Below are 18,771 nucleotides of genomic sequence, written 5' to 3' on the forward strand. Positions count from 1 at the left end.
GTCTTCTTGTCACAAAAAGAATTTCATCAATCTGGAAAGGGAGTTTTACTTACGTAAATGGATGTAGACCAGACTCAAACATGTGAGAACTGTGTTAATGTGGATTTATAAGCCTCTGAATGAATTTCTAAGGCACCTAAGCTATTGTTTCTTAAAATAAGGTTAGTTACTGTCTATTCAAGTCAGTTCATAGGGCTTCTCGTGAGTAGGAAAGTGGATTCACAAACTCACAGGCTTTCCTTCTTTAAGGTATGGATTCTCGGCTATTACCAAAAAATTTAGATGAGCAGAGTTTGATTTTTAAAGAGAAGTGTTACTATGTTTAGTGTTATTTTTAAAATTAAGGAGCAGCTGAAAGGCAAACTTCTCTCCTCCTAACAAGACATAATAAAGGAATATTTCAATTTGTCTTACAGATTTTAAAGTTTATATAATTTGGCCAACATCTACAAAGCAAGTGGACAATATTTCCTCTTCACTTTTAACTAATAAAGAGTAGCAAAATGTTTTTCCTTACGTAGAGGTGACTGGCACAGGAGCACAAATTGAGGCTTTTGAGCGGTACTGAAAGAAATATCTCAGGGGATTTTAATTTCTAAACTGATGCATATGTTCTTTTCCTCAGGTTACAATCTTAATCTAAAAGTGTTTCCTGCTTCATAATGCCTGTAGACGTGAAGCTAACAAATCTTTGCCAAAATGTGTTCATGTGGTAATTCACTGCAGCACAGGAGCAATAATCAGCTATGTGCCGGGGCATCTATGCTATTGTCTCTTAAAATATTTACTTTAAAAGTAAGGTTAGTTATTGTCTGTTCAAGTCAGTTAGCCCTTACAATTCATTTGATAGTGATTACCAGTACAATATGTTAGTTTGTTGGAGTGAGAATAATGGTGTTAATCCTTGGAAAAATGCAAGACCAAAGGGAAATGTAAATTTTGCATATTTATGTTTAATGTCTTACATTTATATTCGAATAAACGGTTATGATTATAACTCTTTGTAAAAGAAACTCCATTTTGAGCACCCCAGATTATGATCACTTTCAAATACAGACTCAGAAGTACAGGTTTAGAAAAAAAGGATTTAGAGGAATGCAGCATATATACTAAGACTTCTAGCGAGGGAAGGAGTGTAGCTCTGGTTCAACTAAGATAAAGTACTGATGGAAGGTCACTGGCAGATAATACAGAGAAACAGCCTACCTTGCAGGGTTTTTTGTATGCCTAGTCAGCCTACCAAGGACAATGTGTCCAGAATGACCTCTTTACTGCCTGCCAGCTAATCAGTTATCCCATAAGAAATAGCAAACAAGATTCACACAACAGAGAGCAATTATTTTTCTCTCCCTCTTTCCTCTTTGTCTTAATAAATGCTCTTTTTTTATTTGTGTGGTGAAGTCAATCTGTTGAGGTATCATCTTTGTAAACAAGTAAACAGTGTGTTATAATTGACTTTGTGACTTTGAATTATTGACACTGCTCTGTTTCTTTTCCAAAGAATCTTTGCACTGTTGAAAGAGTAACTCTTTTCCATTATAACCTGAGCCAAGTTGAAGAGAAGCAGGGAATACTGAATGAAAGTTACTTTTCCATGCAGGAGGAAAAAAGAAGTTTGCTATTATATAAATTTATAGAAAAATATAAAATTACATGTGAACTTATTTTTCTTTCTATGTGTGCCAAAATTTTTTAAAGATTTATATCTCTACTACTCAAAGCATTCCCATCTCCAGCTTTTATTAGCTCTGTTACCTGAATCATTTTTCACTCATAACCACCTGGCCATTCTTTAACACTCAGTTCATGTAGATTGTACTAGGCAGTTTAAATACATTAGATTTTATAAACAAAGACCCAGTGAGCACAGAGAAGTTAACATGCCCGTGGTCACATATATATTAATTGGCAAACTGCCTCCTCCCACTTTAATTACTTTACCTCCTTCCTTGATTACTTGCCATTTTGACAGTTTTCTGATTTCTGTATAGCCCTTATGACTTTTACCATCCAACTTAGTACAGTTATGTTTCACTTAATGACAGGGATTTTGTCATTATGGGAACATCATATAGTACATCTATCAAACCTAACTGCAATAGCCTACTACACATCTAAGCTAAATAGTATATCATATTGCTCCTAGGCTACAAACCTGAACAGCATGTTGCTGAACTGAATACTGTAGGCACTTGTAACATAATGGTAAGTATTTTTGTATCTAAACATAAGAACGATACAGTAAAAATAGAGTATTATAATTTTATGGTCCCACACTTGTATATGCAGTTCATCTTTGACCAAAATGTTATACAGCAAATGACCGTAGTTACTTATCCTCTACTTTTTAACTTTATTGGTTGTTTCATTAAGGTCAATTTTATCCCAGCTAGATAATGATGACTGCATAGCAGCTTCTGTAGCATCTACCATAGTATAGCCCAGTTACTGTCTCATAGAACGTTTTAATGAATCTTGATATTTAAGTGAAAATTTAAATTTAAATAAAAATTTTGAAAGATTTTACCAATATGAATAGTGTGACTATCCTTGTGTTTCATTTTGAGGTGTGTGGATATATAATTGTAGCTATGAGTTATATTTTACATTTTTTGCATATTCGAATAATATATATTTTGTACACAGTAAAGTCTATTCTACTGGAAATTGGCAATAAACCTTACTACACAGAAAAAACTACATCAGTGACTTCTGATTCTATGGAAAAATAACGATAGAAAATGCCATGAAAATCCATGAGGTAGTTTTTATTTGCAAGGAGGAAAGATTTACTGGAAGTTCAAACATAAATTAATACAGTCTAACAGGAATGACTTTACTGAAGTATACAGTAAAGATTGGAAAATTTGTGAAATATCCCCTATTGTTACATCTTTGGCCAGCAGTTTCTTTTTCAGAATGATATAGTTTCTAGTTCATTATAGCTTACATTTATTTAGTGTTTTCTATATACCATATACTTTTATGCGCTTAAATGTGTATCTCATTTAATTTTTACAAGGACCCTGTGAGGTGATATTATGACCTCCACTTCACTATGCCTCAGAAGGAATCGAGGCAATGAGAAATAAAGTGGTTTATCGAAGATTACACAGCAAGTAGTGGAGCCACAATTTGAATGAGGTAATCTGACTAGAGAGCCTGTGCACTCATTCACCATACTATTCTGCAACCTTACACAACCTATAACATGAAAAACCACCTTCTTAGAAATAAGACTGCATGACCATCCCAATTTAATGTTGAACTTTCTTCTTTATCTTCTTTTCCTTTACCTGTCTTAGTCTATTCAGGCTGCTGTAACAAAATACTATAGAGTGGGTGGCTTGTAAACAGTAATTTACTTCTCACAGTTCTGAAGGCTGGGAATTCCAAGATCAAGGTACCAGCAGATTTGGTGTCTGGTGAGGGCCTGCATCCTGGTTCTTAGACTATAGTTTGTTGGTTTTTGTGTTTTGTTTTGTTTTGTTTTGCTGTGTCCTCACATGGAAAAAGGAGTGAGGGATCTCTCTGGGGTTTCTTTTATAATGGCACTAATCTCATAGGGCTCTAACCAGAGGTCTCTTTTATAGGGCACTGATTGCCTCCCAGAGGACCCTATCTCCAAATACTCTCACATTGGGGATTAGGTTTCAATATATTAATTTGAGGAGGACAAAGACATTCAGTCTATAGCCTGCCCCATCCATAAAATTAGTGACAATTGTTGAGGAAGTGCCCAGTTACTAAAGAGAAACAAGAATTCATGATTCTCTGTTTCAATACCTTAATAGTTCTCAACTCATCAGATATAACATTTATTTTTTACTTTTATTTTTATTTGATTTTATTTTTAGATGGAGTCTTACTCTGTCGTGGCCAGGCTGGAGTGCAGTGGCAAGATCTTGGCTCACTGCAACATCCATCTCCTGGTTTCAAGTGATTCTCCCACCTCAGTCTCCCAAGTAGCTAGGATTACAGGCGCCTGCCACCATGCCCGGATAATTTTTTTTTTTTTTTTTTTTTTTTTTTTTTTTAGTAGAGACAGGATTTCACCATATCGGCCAGGCTGGCCTCGAACTCCCAACCTCAGGTGATCCGCCTTGGCCTCCCAAAGAGCTGGGATTACAGCTGTGAGCCACCGGGCCTGGCTAGATATAACATTTCTTTTTATAACATGTTTTCCTTTCTTGAAATTCATATTGTATATCAACATGCACATTTTTTAAAGTCATTATAATAACTTAGCTGTAATTTAAAGGAAAAATAAAAGGAACGTAATTTTTAAAATATCTATTTTAAAATATAAATGCTTTGACATGCCAACACTTTATGGCATGATAAATTAGATGGTTATACCTGTAGACTCACTAGTGTATGAAACTACTAATGCAACTTGATATAGGTGTAAGGTACTAAAGACATAAGCAGCAATGCTTTTCTGAGATAGATTTTCTGAAATTTTGAGCAGCTTTATGATAAAGTTCTGGAGGAAAAGGACAGAATTTCCCCAATTCACATTTATATCTCTTTGATTATAAGACACACCTTTTTTCCCCACATTTCTTTTTATTTAACTTTTAAGTTCATGGGTATATGTGCAGGATATATAGGTAAAGATGTCATTGGGGTTTATTGTACAGATTATTTCATCACCCAGATATTAAACCTAGTACCTATGAGTTATTTTTCATTATCTTCTCCCTCTCCCAACCTTCCACCCTTAGATAAACCCCAGTGTGTGTTGTTCATCCATGTGTTCTTATCATTTAGCCCCCACCTGTAAGAGAATATGTGATACTTGGTTTCCTGTTCCTGCTTTAGTTTGCTAAGGATAATGGTCTACAGCTCCATCCATGTTGCTGCAAAGGACATGATCTCATTCTTTTGTATGGCTGCATAGTATTCTATGGTGTATATGTACCACATTTTCTTTAGCCTATCATTGATGGTCATTCAGGTTGATTCCATGGCTTTGCTATGTGAATAACACTGCAGTGAATATAGACATGCATGTGTCTTTATGATATAACGATTTATATTCCTTTGAGTAAATACCTATTAATGGGATTGCTTGACCAAACAATATATCTGTTTTGAGGTCTCTGAAGAATCACCACACTATCTTCCACAATAAATGAACTAATTTGTACTCTCACCAACAGTGTATAAACATTACTTTTTTTCCACAACCTCGCCAGCATCTGTTATTTTTTTACTTTTTAATAATAGCCATTCTGACTGGTATGAGATAGTATCTCATTGTGGTTTTGCTTTGCATTTCTCTAATAATCAGTGATGTTGAGTTTTTTTTTTTAATATGAATATTGGCTGCATGTATGTCTTTTTAAGAAGTGTCTGTCCATGTCCTTTGCCCACTTTTTAATAGAGTTGTTTTTTCTTGTGAATTTAAGTTCTTTATAGATGCTGGATATTAGACTTTTGTCACATGCATAGTTTGAAAACATTTTCTCCCATTCTGTAGATTGTCTTTTCACTCTGTTGATGGTTTTCTTTGCTGGGCAGAAGCTCTTTCATTTAATTAGATACCATTTGTCAATTTTTGCTTTTGTTGCAATTGTTTTTGGTGTCTCTGTCATGAAATCTCTGTCCATTCCTATGTCCAGAATGGTATTGCCTAGGTTGTCTTCCAGGGTTTTTATAGTTTTGGGTTTTACATTTAAGTCTTTAATTCATCGTGATTTAATTTTTGTATATAGTATAAGGAAGGGGTCCAGTTTCAATCTTTTGCATATGATTAGCCAGTTATCCCAGTACCATCTATTGAATAGGGAATCCTTTCGTCATTGTTTGTTTTTGTCAGGTTTGTTGAAGATCAGATACCTGTAGGTATGCAGTCTTATTTCTGAGTTCTGTATTATGTTCCATTGGTCTACGTGTCTGTGTTTGTATCAGTCCCATGCTGTTTTGGTTACTGTAGCCCTGTATTATTGTTTGAAGTTGGGTAGTGTGATACCTCGATATTTGTTCTTTTTGTTTAGGATTTCCTTGTGTATTTGGGCTCTTTTGACTTCCATTTGAGTTTTAAAATAGTTTCTTCTAGTTCTGTGAAGAATGTCAATGGTAGTTTAATAGGAATAGCATTGAATCTATAAACTGCTTTGGGCAGTAGGGCCATTATAACAATATTGATTCTTCCTACTCATGAGTGTGTAATGTTTTTCCTTTATTTCATCTCTGATTTCTTTGAGCAGTGTTTTGTCATTCTCCTTGTAGAGAACTTGAACCTCCGTGGTTAGGTGTATTCCTAGATGCTTATTTATTTATTTATTTATTTAGAGATGGAGTCTCGCTCTGTTGCCCAGGCTGGAGTGCAGTGGCGCAACATCGGCTCACTGCAAGCTCTGCCTCCCGGGTTCACGCCATTCTCCTGCCTCAGCCTCCCGAGGTACTTTTTTTTTTTTTTTTTTTTTTTTTTTTGTGGCTATTGTGAATGGGATTTCCTTCCTGATTTGGCCCTCAGCTTGACTGTTTTTGGTGTGTAGGAATGCTAGTGATATTTACACATTGATTTTGTATCCTGAGACTTTGCTGACATTATCAGCTTAAGGAGCTTTTGGGCTGAGACTATGGGGTTTTCTAGATACAGGATCATGTAGTCTGCAAAGCAGGATCATTTGACTTCCTCTCTTCCTATTTGGATGTACTTTATTTCTTTCTCTTGCCTGATTGCCCTGGCCAGGACTTCCAATGCTGTGTTGAATAGGAGTGGAGAGAGTGAGCATCCTTGTGTTGTGCTGCTTTTCCAGAAGAATGTGTCCAGCTTTTGCCTATTCATTATGATGTTGACTGTGGGTTTGTCATAGATAACTCTTGTTATTTTGAGGTATGTTCCTTCAATACTTACTTTATTGAGAGTTTTTAACATGAAAGGAGTGTTGAATTTTATTGAAGGCCTTTTCTGCATCTATTGATATAATCATATGGTTTTTGTCTTCAGTTCTGTTTATGTGATGAATCACATCATTGATTTGTGTTTGTTAAACCAACCTTACATCCCAAGGATAAAGCCGTTTTGATCATGGTAGATAAGCTTTTTGATGTGCTCCTGGATTTGGTTTGCTAGTAGTTTGTGGAGAACTTTTGCATTGATGTTCAGCAAAGATATTGACCTGAAATTTTCTTTTTTTGTTGTATCTCTGCCAGGTTTTGGTATCAGGATGATGTTGACCTCATAGAATAAATTAGGGAGGATTCCCTCCTTTTCTTTTTTTTTTTCTTTTTTTTTTTTTTTTTTTTTTTGAATAGTTTCAGTAGGAATGATACTAGTTCTTCTTTGTACATCTGGTAGAATTCAGCTGTAAATCTCTCTGGTTCTGGGTTTTTTTGTTTTTTGTGTTTTTTTGGTTGGTAGGCTTTTTATTACTGATTAAATTTCAGAACTCACTATTGGTCTGTTCTTGGATTCAATTTCTTCCTAGTTAAGTCTTAGGAGGTTGTATGTATCCAGGAATTTATCCATTTCTTCTAGATTTTCTACTTTATGAGCATAGAGGTGTTCATAATATTCTCTGATGGTTGTTTGTATTTCTGTAGGGTCAGTGCTAATATCCTCCTTGTCACTTCTGATTGTGTTTATTTGAATCTTCTATCTTTTTGTCTCTATTTGTCTAGCTAATGGTCTGTTTTATTAATGTTCTCAGAAAACCAGCTCCTGGATTTGTTGATCTTTGAAATGTCTTTTTGTGTCTAAATCTCCTTCAGTTCAGCCCTGATTTTGGTTATTTCTTGTCTTTTGCATGCTTATGATTTGTTTGCTCCTGGTTCTCTATTTATTTTACTTGTGATAATTAGGCTTTTAACTTAAAATCTTTCTAACTTTTTGATGTGGGAATTTAGTGCTATAAATTTCCTTCTTAACATTGCCTTAGCTGTGTCCCAGAGATTCTGGTATGTTGTATCTTTATTCTGATTAGTTTCAAAGAACTTCTTGATTTCTGCCTTAATTTCATTATTTACTCAAAAGTCATTCAGGAGCAGTTATTCAATTTCCATGTAATTGTATGGTTTTGAGTGAATTTATTTGTCTTGACTTCTAATTTGATTTTGCTGGGTTCAGGAGATTTTTTGTTATGACTCTGTGCCCACCAAGGCTCTGTCTACAATGGTAGTCATCAGGGGGAGGGGAGTAAACAGCACTCCCACATGCCTGGGGGGCAATGAAAGCAAAATCTGCCCATACAGACATGCTAGCAAAGCAATGTGGGGAGTTGCTGTGAGCCCAGGGGAAGCTGCAGTATGAGGAGACAGCATGCAGGCTGGCACATGGCTGTAGTGGCCACCCCACTGGAGCTCTCTGCTGGTTAAGCATGGTCCGCCAGCACAGAAGGTATGGTATGGGCCCCCAGGGAACCCGAGACCACTCTGCAAGCAGGAGTAGCCAGGCTGGGGCCCCAGGAGAGGCCAGCAAATCAAGGGGTGCTCAGGTCAGACCTGCCCTGTCTGACAGGCAAGACCACTCTGCAGAGTTCAGATCTGACAGTTCCTCTAGGGTTAACATCTCCTATGGGAGCAAGTCGAGCCTAAAGGGGATAGCCATCCCTGGTTGTACTCTGCTACAGATGCTCCCACATCAAACCCTCTGGGTTCTGCATCAGCCGACTTGCTGCCCCTAACCCTTCTCTAAATAGCTCTCTCTGCCAACTTGAGTGTCCGTGGTGGTCAAGGGGTTCCCTTCTGCCAGGGTTCCAGAGGCTGCGTGAGAGTAGGTTGCTCCTTGCCAGTTCAACTCACCCATTCCCCTGGAGCCAGTGGAAGTCAGGAATGAGTCCTGGTATGCAGTAGCCCCATGCAGGGTTCCCAGCTTTCTCCCTTTTTAACCCAGTTTCTTCTTCCACATTTTAACGTCTCTGAAATGACTATCCATGATATAATCAATGGTGTCTTACAACTGCTACCAGCAGAACAGCAGTCATGGCATACTAGTCATCCAGGAGGTGTGAACTTGGCTATTAGTCTTGCCGACATGATTGGACAACTGCAACCTCTTGACGTTTCAATCAGTAAACCCTTTAAGAGCCATTCGAGGAAGGAAAATCAATCAGTAAACTCTTTAAGAGCCATTCGAGGAAGGAAAATCAGTCTTATTTGTTCCCTGAAAATATTATGTTGATATCTTCTGGTAAGATCAAGAAAGTGCCAGCACCAAAACTTGCAGAATGAGTACTGGAGGCTTAGGGGGAAAAAATCCCAGAAGCATACTGTTATTAGTACTAGAACATTCTACTAAGATATATTGTCATCAGCAAAATTATTCAAGAATTTTTAATAGAAATTGATTACTATTATAAATGGGAAAATAACTAGAATAGTGAAACTAGTTTATAGTGAAACTAGTTTATTTCACTGATAATTTACTTTGTATATATACCTATGAGTGATATATATATTTTTAAAACTACATTTTTAAAATCAAAAGGTCTTTCAATATGTATGCAATAAAAATCCTAAGAATTAGAAAGCTATGTGTCACAGTTTAACTGAAAGTTGTTTTCTTTCTTTTTCTTTCTCTTTCTTAGTGTTTACTAATGGCTTATCTTACATTCAATACTTTGAGAGCAGATGAAATAAATCACTTGTAAAAATACAACACATATCTAAAAAGTGCAAATTTTTTGTTTTCATATGTGAAATATTCATGTGCCACATAATGATATTTCAGCAAATGACGGATCACATATCCAACAGTGAAATTATGATGGAGCTGAAAATTTCCTGTTGCTTAGTGTCATCATAGCCTGAGTAATGTTGTAGCCCTCACAATGTCATAGTATAACTCATTACTCATGCATTGGTGGTAATGCCGTTATAAACAAACCTACTACACTGCTAATCATATAAAAGTATAGCACATACAATTAGGTACAGTACATAATACTTGATAAAACATAAACAACTATGTTACTGGCTTATGTATTTACTATATGTTATTGTAAAGTATATTTTTTCTACTTATTAAAAAGAAAACTTAACTATAAAATAGCCTCAGGCAGATCCTTCAGGCGGTATTCCAGAATAAGGCATTTTTATCACAGAAGATGAAAACTCTGTGTGTTATTGCCTCTGAAGACCTTCTATTGGGACAAGATGTTGAGGTAGAAGACAGTGATATTGATAATCCTGAGCCTGGGTGTGCCTAGGCTAATGGGTGTGTTTTTGTCTTCATTTTAAACAAAAAAGTTTAAAAAGTTAAAAAAAAGAAAAATTAGAAAAAGCTTATAAAGATATAAATATTTTTGTACAGCTGTACAATATTTGTGTTCTAAGCTAAATGGTATTATAAAAGAGTAAAAAAGTTTTAAAAAGTTAAAACATTATAAAGTAAAAATTTACAGTAAGCTAAGGTTTATTATTGGAGAAAAAATTTTTTTTATAAATTTAGTGTCCCAAAGTGTACAATGCTTATAAAATGTACAGTAGCATATTAGTCCATTTTCACACTGCTATAAAGAACTACCTGAGACTGGGTAATTTATAAAGAAAAGAGGTTTAATTGACTGACAGTTCCGCATGCCTGGGGAGCCCTCAGGAAAGTTACAATCAAGACAGAAGGTGAAGGGGAAGTAAGGCACATCTTACCATAACAAAGCATGAGAGACAGAAGGAGAGCGAGCGAGCAAGCCACACACTTTTAAACTCCCAGATCTCATGAGAACTCACTATCAAAAGAACTGTAAGGGGGAAGTCTGCCCCCATGATTCAATCACCTCCCACCAGGCCCCTCTGACACGAGGATTACAATTTGAGATGAGATCTGGGTGGGGATATACAGCCAAACCGTATCAAGTAGTGTACAGTAATGTCCTGGACCTTCACATGCGCTTACCATTCACTCACTGACTCACCCAGATCAACTTCTAGTCCTGCAGGCTCCATTCATGGTAAGTGTCCTATACAGGTATACCATTTTAAAATCTTTTATGCTATCTTTTTACAGTAGTTTTTCTATGTTTAGATATGTTTAGTTACACAAATACTTGCCATTGTGTTCCTATTGCTTATAGAATTCAGTACAGTAATATGCTGCACAGGCTTGTAGCCTAGGAGCAATAGGCTATACCATAGAGCCTACATGTGTAGTAGGCTATAGCATTTAGGTTTGTGTAAGTATACTGTATGATGTTCACACAATGACGAAATTGCCTAACGACACATTCCTCAGAATGTATCCTCATTGTTAAGTGAAACATGACTGAACTGCTATATTCTAGACTTAAAAAATAATGAATTTTTCATCTACATGAATGTTTTGAGCTGGAAAATTATTTTATATAGGGTACTATCCCTCACATTCACGATGTCTAGCATCCCTAACGCCCTTAATGAATACCAGCCGCAGCCCTATTCATCGTAATAACCAAAATTACTCCTGGAAATTTCCCAAATACCCCCTAGAGGGAGGTATGCATATACATTGAGAACCAAGTTTTCTAAATGCCTGTAGCTATGATATTCCCATTCCTGGTCACTAGAGGGAGGAAGTAGTCTTTAGGATGATAATATGATTCTGTTTTGTCTGCCTTCAAAGTTCAAGTTTAAGCTAATATAGATCAGCTTGGCAAAAATAGATCATATTTCAATAAAATGACTGTGGCATAGTTTCTCAACATACATTTGGTACTCTGTGTATTATTACAGTGGAATCACAATCTCTATTTAGGCTATCACTGTTAAAAAATTAACATTTAATCAGGCTAATTATCTAGTTGTGATCACTGCCTGTGATAATACTTTGAAAAAAAAGAAAAAAAAAAAAAACAACTCATATGCTCCTGCTTTCACCAGTCTTAAGAGAAACCAGAGACAAAGGCCCTGACCTGAATGACCCCACACCTTTGTATGCTGGTTAAAGATGCACCCTTTGAAATCAAACAGATCTGACTTCAAGTCCCAGTTCTGTTACTTACTAGCTGTTTAATTTGGGCAAGTCACTTCACCTCTCTAAGCCACAATTTACTCCTATACAAAATGAATATAATAAAACAACTTACAGAATTTTGAAGGTGAAATGAGATATCTATGAAGTGTTTTTCACAGTATGCTTTCAATAAATAGAAGCTGACTTGCTCATTTTTATTATTTTTATGCTAAGAATTAAATAAACAATATTGTAGGCAGTATAAAATCAATGTCAAATTCTATTATGAAACTGTAATTGTATAAAAGTTCAGTTCAGAAACAAAAGTCATCTATGTAAAATAAGTGAAAGGTTTGTGGAAGAAAAGAAGAGTTGAATTGGACCAAGTAGGATACCATTTCAATAATCTGAGGAAGTCATGAAACACTGGCACATAGTAATAATGTTTGTCCACTATGTTGCAGTTAATTCCTAATGATTCTAGGCATATGGTATTTTGGGCTAATAGGGAAAACAATCCTTTTTGCTCTAACTAAAGTGCTTTACTACATTCTTCCACATATCACTTTAAAGACTTTATAAAATATCTTAAGAAAAAACTAGCTGCATCAAATATATACTTTTAATAGCTGACTTTAAGCAGACTTGGTTGTTCAAAGTCATATTTTCTGTGAGGAACATACAGTCTGTATTTCAAACCAAGTTTGACCTGAAAATCTTTGCTTATAATAGATTAACACATTAAGTTCATCAATATTGGATCAAGACTGGAACACAGGCACTCTCTGAAATCACATTCCAATTGAACATCTACCATGCTAAGAAATGTAAGATACAGAGATGAAGAAGGCACAATCTTCTGCTATGATAGAGCTATACTTTAGTAAAGAACAGCTAAATACAAATAAATAGAGAGTAAAAATTTTCTGGGAAAAGAAAACAATTCTGGAAAAACAGGGTCCTGAAATATAAGGTGATTACACCTTGTAAACATTCTATTTCTGGGAGCTGTAAGGCCTTAAATAAACAAGCCCACTCTTGCCTAATATACTTAGTGCTCAATGCTTGCCTTGAAATTACATTTCCCTCATTGTTGATGAAATTGGAGAGGAGTTATCAAAACTGACCCAAAAGAAGTTTGGCCATTAAATAAAATGGTTAACAACAAGAACATGTACCATGCACCTGTTTTTAAAGTCATCTGAACACAACTCTTAATTGTATTGTCCAAAGTTAAGTTGGAGTTTGGTAAAGAGGATGATAATTAAGTACTACATGCCTCTTATAAATAATCGCTCTATTGACTAAACCTCAATAAATATACATTATTTATTTATTAGTGATATCAATAGTTGTTTACATCGCAGCAGCCAAACTCCAGAGAAATATTAAAATATTTGAACTGCTTTGGTCCATTCTATTTCTCTGAGGGAAAGTACAACAAAGCAATTTAATTCAGGCAGTAGATATCAAAAATTACATTTTTAAAGACAGGATACAGTTATCTGATAGGATTTGGAGACCTTCTATTGTTTAACATAAACATATCCCTTTTAAAAGCTACTTGTGAATGAATTAGAAATAACTTTCAACTAAGACCAAGCTATTCAAACTTAATTAAGATTTTAGATATATTTTTATGGCAAATTTAGTTACAGGCTGCTTTATTATGGTGCAAGGTGTCTTAGCTGGAAATGAGAAGCCCTAATTGAATGCAGCCCATGTTACTTTTGTCTTGGATAATACACTTCTCTTTCCTGAGCCCCTATTTCCCTATCCATTAAATGGAAATAGTGACACTGAAACTACAAAATGAGAGCATATATGGAAGTTACTGATATATCTAATAATTTGTTGAGATCATGAAGACAGAGATATGTACTTGATGCAGAATTAGATATCCAAAGCCCAAATTGTGACCCCACAGGGTAGGGAACTTATTTGTGATTAATAATATAGGTAAATGTCTTGTTTTGCTTTGTTTTTATAATGGAAACAATTCAGGAAATTGACTCAACAGGAGATGAAGCAGAAGCAGCAACTGAGTTTAGGGCAATGGTTCCCAAATGATTGATAGCAAGCATTAGAATCACTTGGCACATTGGTTAAAACCTGGTTTCTAGGCCTCACCTTCAGAGTTCTGTTTCAGTAGGTCATGGGTGGGGTTCGAAAACCTGCATTTCTAATAAGATCCAAGTGGTGCATATACTGCTGGTCTGGAGAACACTTTGTGATCCACAGCTTTAGGGTAATGGAAAGGAGCAGTTGGAGCTGAAGAAGTCAGAGAAAAGCATCTTGTAAGCATCTAAATGGTCATAAATGGAAAGGGAAGCTCAGAGAGATTCTTGAGAGGGCCCCAGGGAATGTCAATCCTGTTTACAGGACATGTCCTTAGCAGACTTCACTTCAATGACCAGAGGATGACAGACCTCAGTTTGTAAACTAAGAGAATCTTGAGAAAGATCAATTTTGGCCTGGAATTGAAAGAGAAATAAGTTTTTAAAAAGTAATTTCATTATTAGAATTATAAATAAAATCATGCAACAGTAAGAACTTACAAATAAGATCTTGCAAGTAGAGTCAGCAATTTTTACCACAGAGGAAGAGAAGCCAAAAGACTGGAGATGGGCAAATGAAGTTCCATTTTTTAAACTCTCAACGATATTTTAAAATCTATTTATTGAGGTATAATTTACTTACACTAAAATACATAAATCTTAAAATGTATAATTGGTCAAGTTTTGAAAAGTGGATACATCTGTGTTATCACCCAACTCAAGATATAGAGCACTATTACCCCTGCAAATGTGCTCAAAATTTACCGTTACTCCCCTCAACCTTGAGGCTACCATCCCTGGGATTTCTATCACCATAGAAAAGTTTTCTATGCTAGTAAACTTCATATGCATGGAATCATATAATATATACTCCTTTGACATCTTTCACTTAACATGTCTCTGGGATCATCCATGTTGATGATCAATAGGTTGTTCCTCTTTATTGTCGAGTGGTGTTCCATTGTATGAACACACCATAATTTGTCCATTCACTTGCTTGTTGGTGAACATTTGGGCTGTTGCTAGTTTGGGGCTGTTATGAATAAAACTGCTATGGCCATTCTTGTGCTACATGTAGATTATACTTTAATAAAGAAAACAACAAATACCAATTATCTATTAAAACATCCTTGGACACTTTAAAAGAGCAAATAGTGATCAACAGAAGTCAAGCATATCACTAAGAAATCATTTCCTTTTCTGACAAGGGAATTTCAAAGATGACACCTGCTGTTAGGAGTTTTAAAGAGCTCTTTTGCTGAATTCAGGTTAATTCCATTCTGCAAGACCACAGGGGGAAAACTATGAAATAGATATCCTGAAACTCCACGATATACCAGGCTCTTTGCAATAGCTGGATGCTTATAAGTTGGCAAATTTGAGTCAATTTGACAAAACTAGGAAGGCAGTATGTATTCCCTAACTTAAGGAGTTCAAGAAAAGGTAATCCATGATTCTCAAACTCGGCTGCACCTGAGGCTGTAATTTAATTGGTTTGGAGTACAGTCTGGGCATCAGTATTTTTTGAAAGTTCAAAGCTATATATAAAATGATCAGCCAGGTTTGAGAACCATGAAGCTACATGACTATTTGTCTGAAAGTAAATTAAATGAGAAATTAAAACTGAGAGGAAGATAAATGGAAATTTTAATTGATTGCATATTATATGCTAGACATGATGCTTGCTGTTTGTCTAACCTCTTTATTATATTAATACTTGAAATCTCTTAGCACAGTGTCAGGCACAAAGTCAGCTCTCAAATGTTTCTGTTGTTATCCTCTCTGTAACCTTATAATGCAGTCTCCAAATGCATCCTAAAACATTAGCTTATACTGCAAGTTTTATTAACCCTACATTATGGATAAGGAAACCAAGACTCAGAGTAGTTTATTTTGGCAAACGCCATATGTGGTAATTATAAAACCGGGATTTAATCCTAATTTACAGCTAGTATGCCTTCTCTGCCCATCAGGTCATATATAATACATGTAGGTATTCACAAAAATTAGTAGCTTGTCTGAATAACCCTTTCCTTTTTAATTAAACCGTTTCCTTTTACCTGTTCTCAAAGAAATTACCTTAAATACAAATCCTAAAAAAAGTGAAGCCAAAAAGTAGACATCCACATTTTTCCTAATGTGGCTTGATAGAAACTCTTCTATAGGTCTTGACAACCTCTGAGGTCAGAGGGATGGATTAAGATGGCCCTTCAGAGCTTAAAGCACTTAACATGGAGGAAGTACTGCTTCCAAGTAAAACACCTCCCATAATAATAAATGCAGAGAGAGCATACCTGTCACTTCTATATAGTCTAGGATTTTAATTATATAATAATGTTGAAGGAAAGGAAGTCGGTCCTGAGGGGGATGGTCAACTCCTCTCAGCCAGGCTGGTCCTCTCTGAGTTTGCTTGTTGATGTTTTGAATGTGTATATTTGCTGGAGAAAAAGAGGAAACATTCAAGGAATGGTACCCCCCTCAATGAGTCTGAGTTCCTCAAGGGCAAAGACAACCTTTATTATCCCATTCAATCCTTACTTATGCTAGTATTCAATAAACAACTACTGCAAGATTACAATTACAGACCACTAATTTTCAAAAAGTATGCTTCTTCAAGTAGTACACATTAATTGAACCGACTTAATGCAGAGCTAGACTCAGATATTTTCCTTTTCTGTTGCTAGCCAACTGTTAAAATACAACTGAAAATATTTTCTGAACATCATGTACATTTGTAAACTAAAAATAGAGCATTTGGTCGGGTACGGTGGCTCACACCTGTAATCCCAGCACTTTGGGAGGCCAAGGCAGGCGCATCACCTGAGGTCGGGAGTTTGAGACCAGCCTGACCAACATGGAGAAACCCCATCTCTACTAAAAACACAAAATTAGCCGGGCATGGTGGCGCATGCCTATAATCCCAGTTACTGGGGAGGCTGAGGCAGGATAATCCCTTGAACCCAGCAGGTGGAGGTTGCAGTGAGCCGGAAGGTCACCTTGTGCCGAGATCATGCCATTGCACTCCAGCCTGGGCAACAAGAGCAAAACTCCGTCTCAAAAAATAAAAAATAAAAAAAAGAGCATTTTACTTTAGAAAATATGAATATATGGGTCTTAAATGTTACTAAAAATTAAAACAATATAACTGTGTCGATTTGGCATCCAAATCTACCCTACCTATATCAAGAAAGTGTTGCACAGTACATTTTGCAAAATATTCAATGCATCTGAAGTACTCAAGAACAGTTCATTAAAGAAATTTTACTCACCTTCTTTTTACCCATTGGCCTTGAATTTTAGCAAGATAACCCTTAATCACAAGAAGTTTCAGGAGGAGAAAGTATTAACATGTTTAATTTTTAGATATTTTATATGCTTTCAGTTATTCCTCAGGAAGTCAAGAGTCATGCTGTCCTATGTAATTTTAGATTTACTAGTAGCCACCTTAAACAATGGCAAAATGAGGATAATTTTTCAATATATTTTAACACAATGTCAAAAATATTTCAACATGCAATCAATATGAAAAAAATTGAGATATTTTAACATTTTTCTTTCCATACTAAGTCTTCAAAATCCAGTGTGAATTTTCTATTTATAGATCTCAATTCAGACTAATCACATTTCAAGTGCTCAATAGCCACTGGTGGCTAAAGGTACGGTATTGGACAACACACATCGAGAGTCTAATCCCCTTCTATCTCCAGTATAATCAACTTAAAATGTACCAAGTGTATAAAAGGCGACCCAAAATTAAGTAGTGCTCTGTTAAAATGCAAGTGAAAGATTAAATGTCAAAAGTGTTTGGACCTTTTCTAATGACTAAAAGGGGAAATATTGTTATTTAGGAATGCCTTTGTAAATCTTTTTGACATTTTTCCATTTGCTCACTAAGTCTTTCTGAGCACTAGGTTATTTTGTTCTTTTTCCCCATCTGAGTTATTTTGTCATTCAATATTTATCTGCTGACAACTGTGTGCAAAACATTATACTAGATGGGCCAGGCGTGGTGGCTCACGCCTGTAATCCCAGCACTTTGGGAGCCTGAGGCGGGCGGATCACGAGGTCAGGAGATGGAGACCATCCTGGCTAACATGGTGAAACCCCATCTCTACTAAAAATACAAAAAATTAGCAAGGCATGGTGGCACGCGCCTGTCGTCCCAGCTACTCGGGAGGCTGAAGCTGGAGAACTGCTTTAACTAGGGAGGCGGAAGTTGCAGTGAGCCCAGATCCTGCCACTGCACTCCAGCCTGGGCAAGAGTGAGACTCCATCTCAAAAAGAAAAAACGTTATGCTAGATGCAATGAACCATGTAAAATACACTGCATCTCCACTTTCACAAAGTTTCCAAACTGCTAAGAGAGGAAAAGAGTAAACATGTGAAAAACATAAAAATATAATCTCTGTATTTTATTTTACTGTATCACTCTGTCGATTCTTTATCAGTCCTTCCCCAGTTCCCCAATGAAGAAAATGGACTTTATCTTCTTACTCTTTTTCTCTATTTGTGGAATTCACTGTAATGAATAATTATGTGTTATTTTCTGGAACAGAGGTCGCTGCAAAGTACACTAAGTGCATAAAGAAACATTTATCTCCTCTACAGGGAATATAAAGACTAAAAGGCAGAGGAATTACCAAGGGCAGGCCTTGAAGGATCTGATAGAAGAGAGTGGTGAGGAAGTCTGAAGGAAAAAAACGGAAGTTTTCACAGATGAGAAAGTATGAAAATGAGGAATACATCACATATGATAGGTACTCCCTTCATACAAGTTAATAAAAAGAAGAGCCTGAATAACCTGAGAATGTAATTTATGGAGATAGAAATGGAGGA

At 36.0% G+C, this 18,771-nt stretch overlaps 1 long non-coding RNA gene across 1 annotated transcript; it reads left to right on the forward strand.

Annotated features, from left to right (window-relative positions):
• The first annotated feature begins 8 nt into the window (after window positions 1–8).
• Window positions 9–18,735, forward strand: LOC135970520 (uncharacterized). Its single transcript, XR_010586206.2, has 4 exons — window positions 9–249; window positions 2,147–2,205; window positions 3,023–3,144; window positions 18,544–18,735. It is a non-coding gene; the product is annotated as an uncharacterized lncRNA (long non-coding RNA).
• The last annotated feature ends 36 nt before the right edge of the window (window positions 18,736–18,771 follow it).

Source organism: Macaca fascicularis, chromosome 4, assembly GCF_037993035.2.
Source record: "Macaca fascicularis isolate 582-1 chromosome 4, T2T-MFA8v1.1".
NCBI lineage: Eukaryota > Metazoa > Chordata > Mammalia > Primates > Cercopithecidae > Macaca > Macaca fascicularis.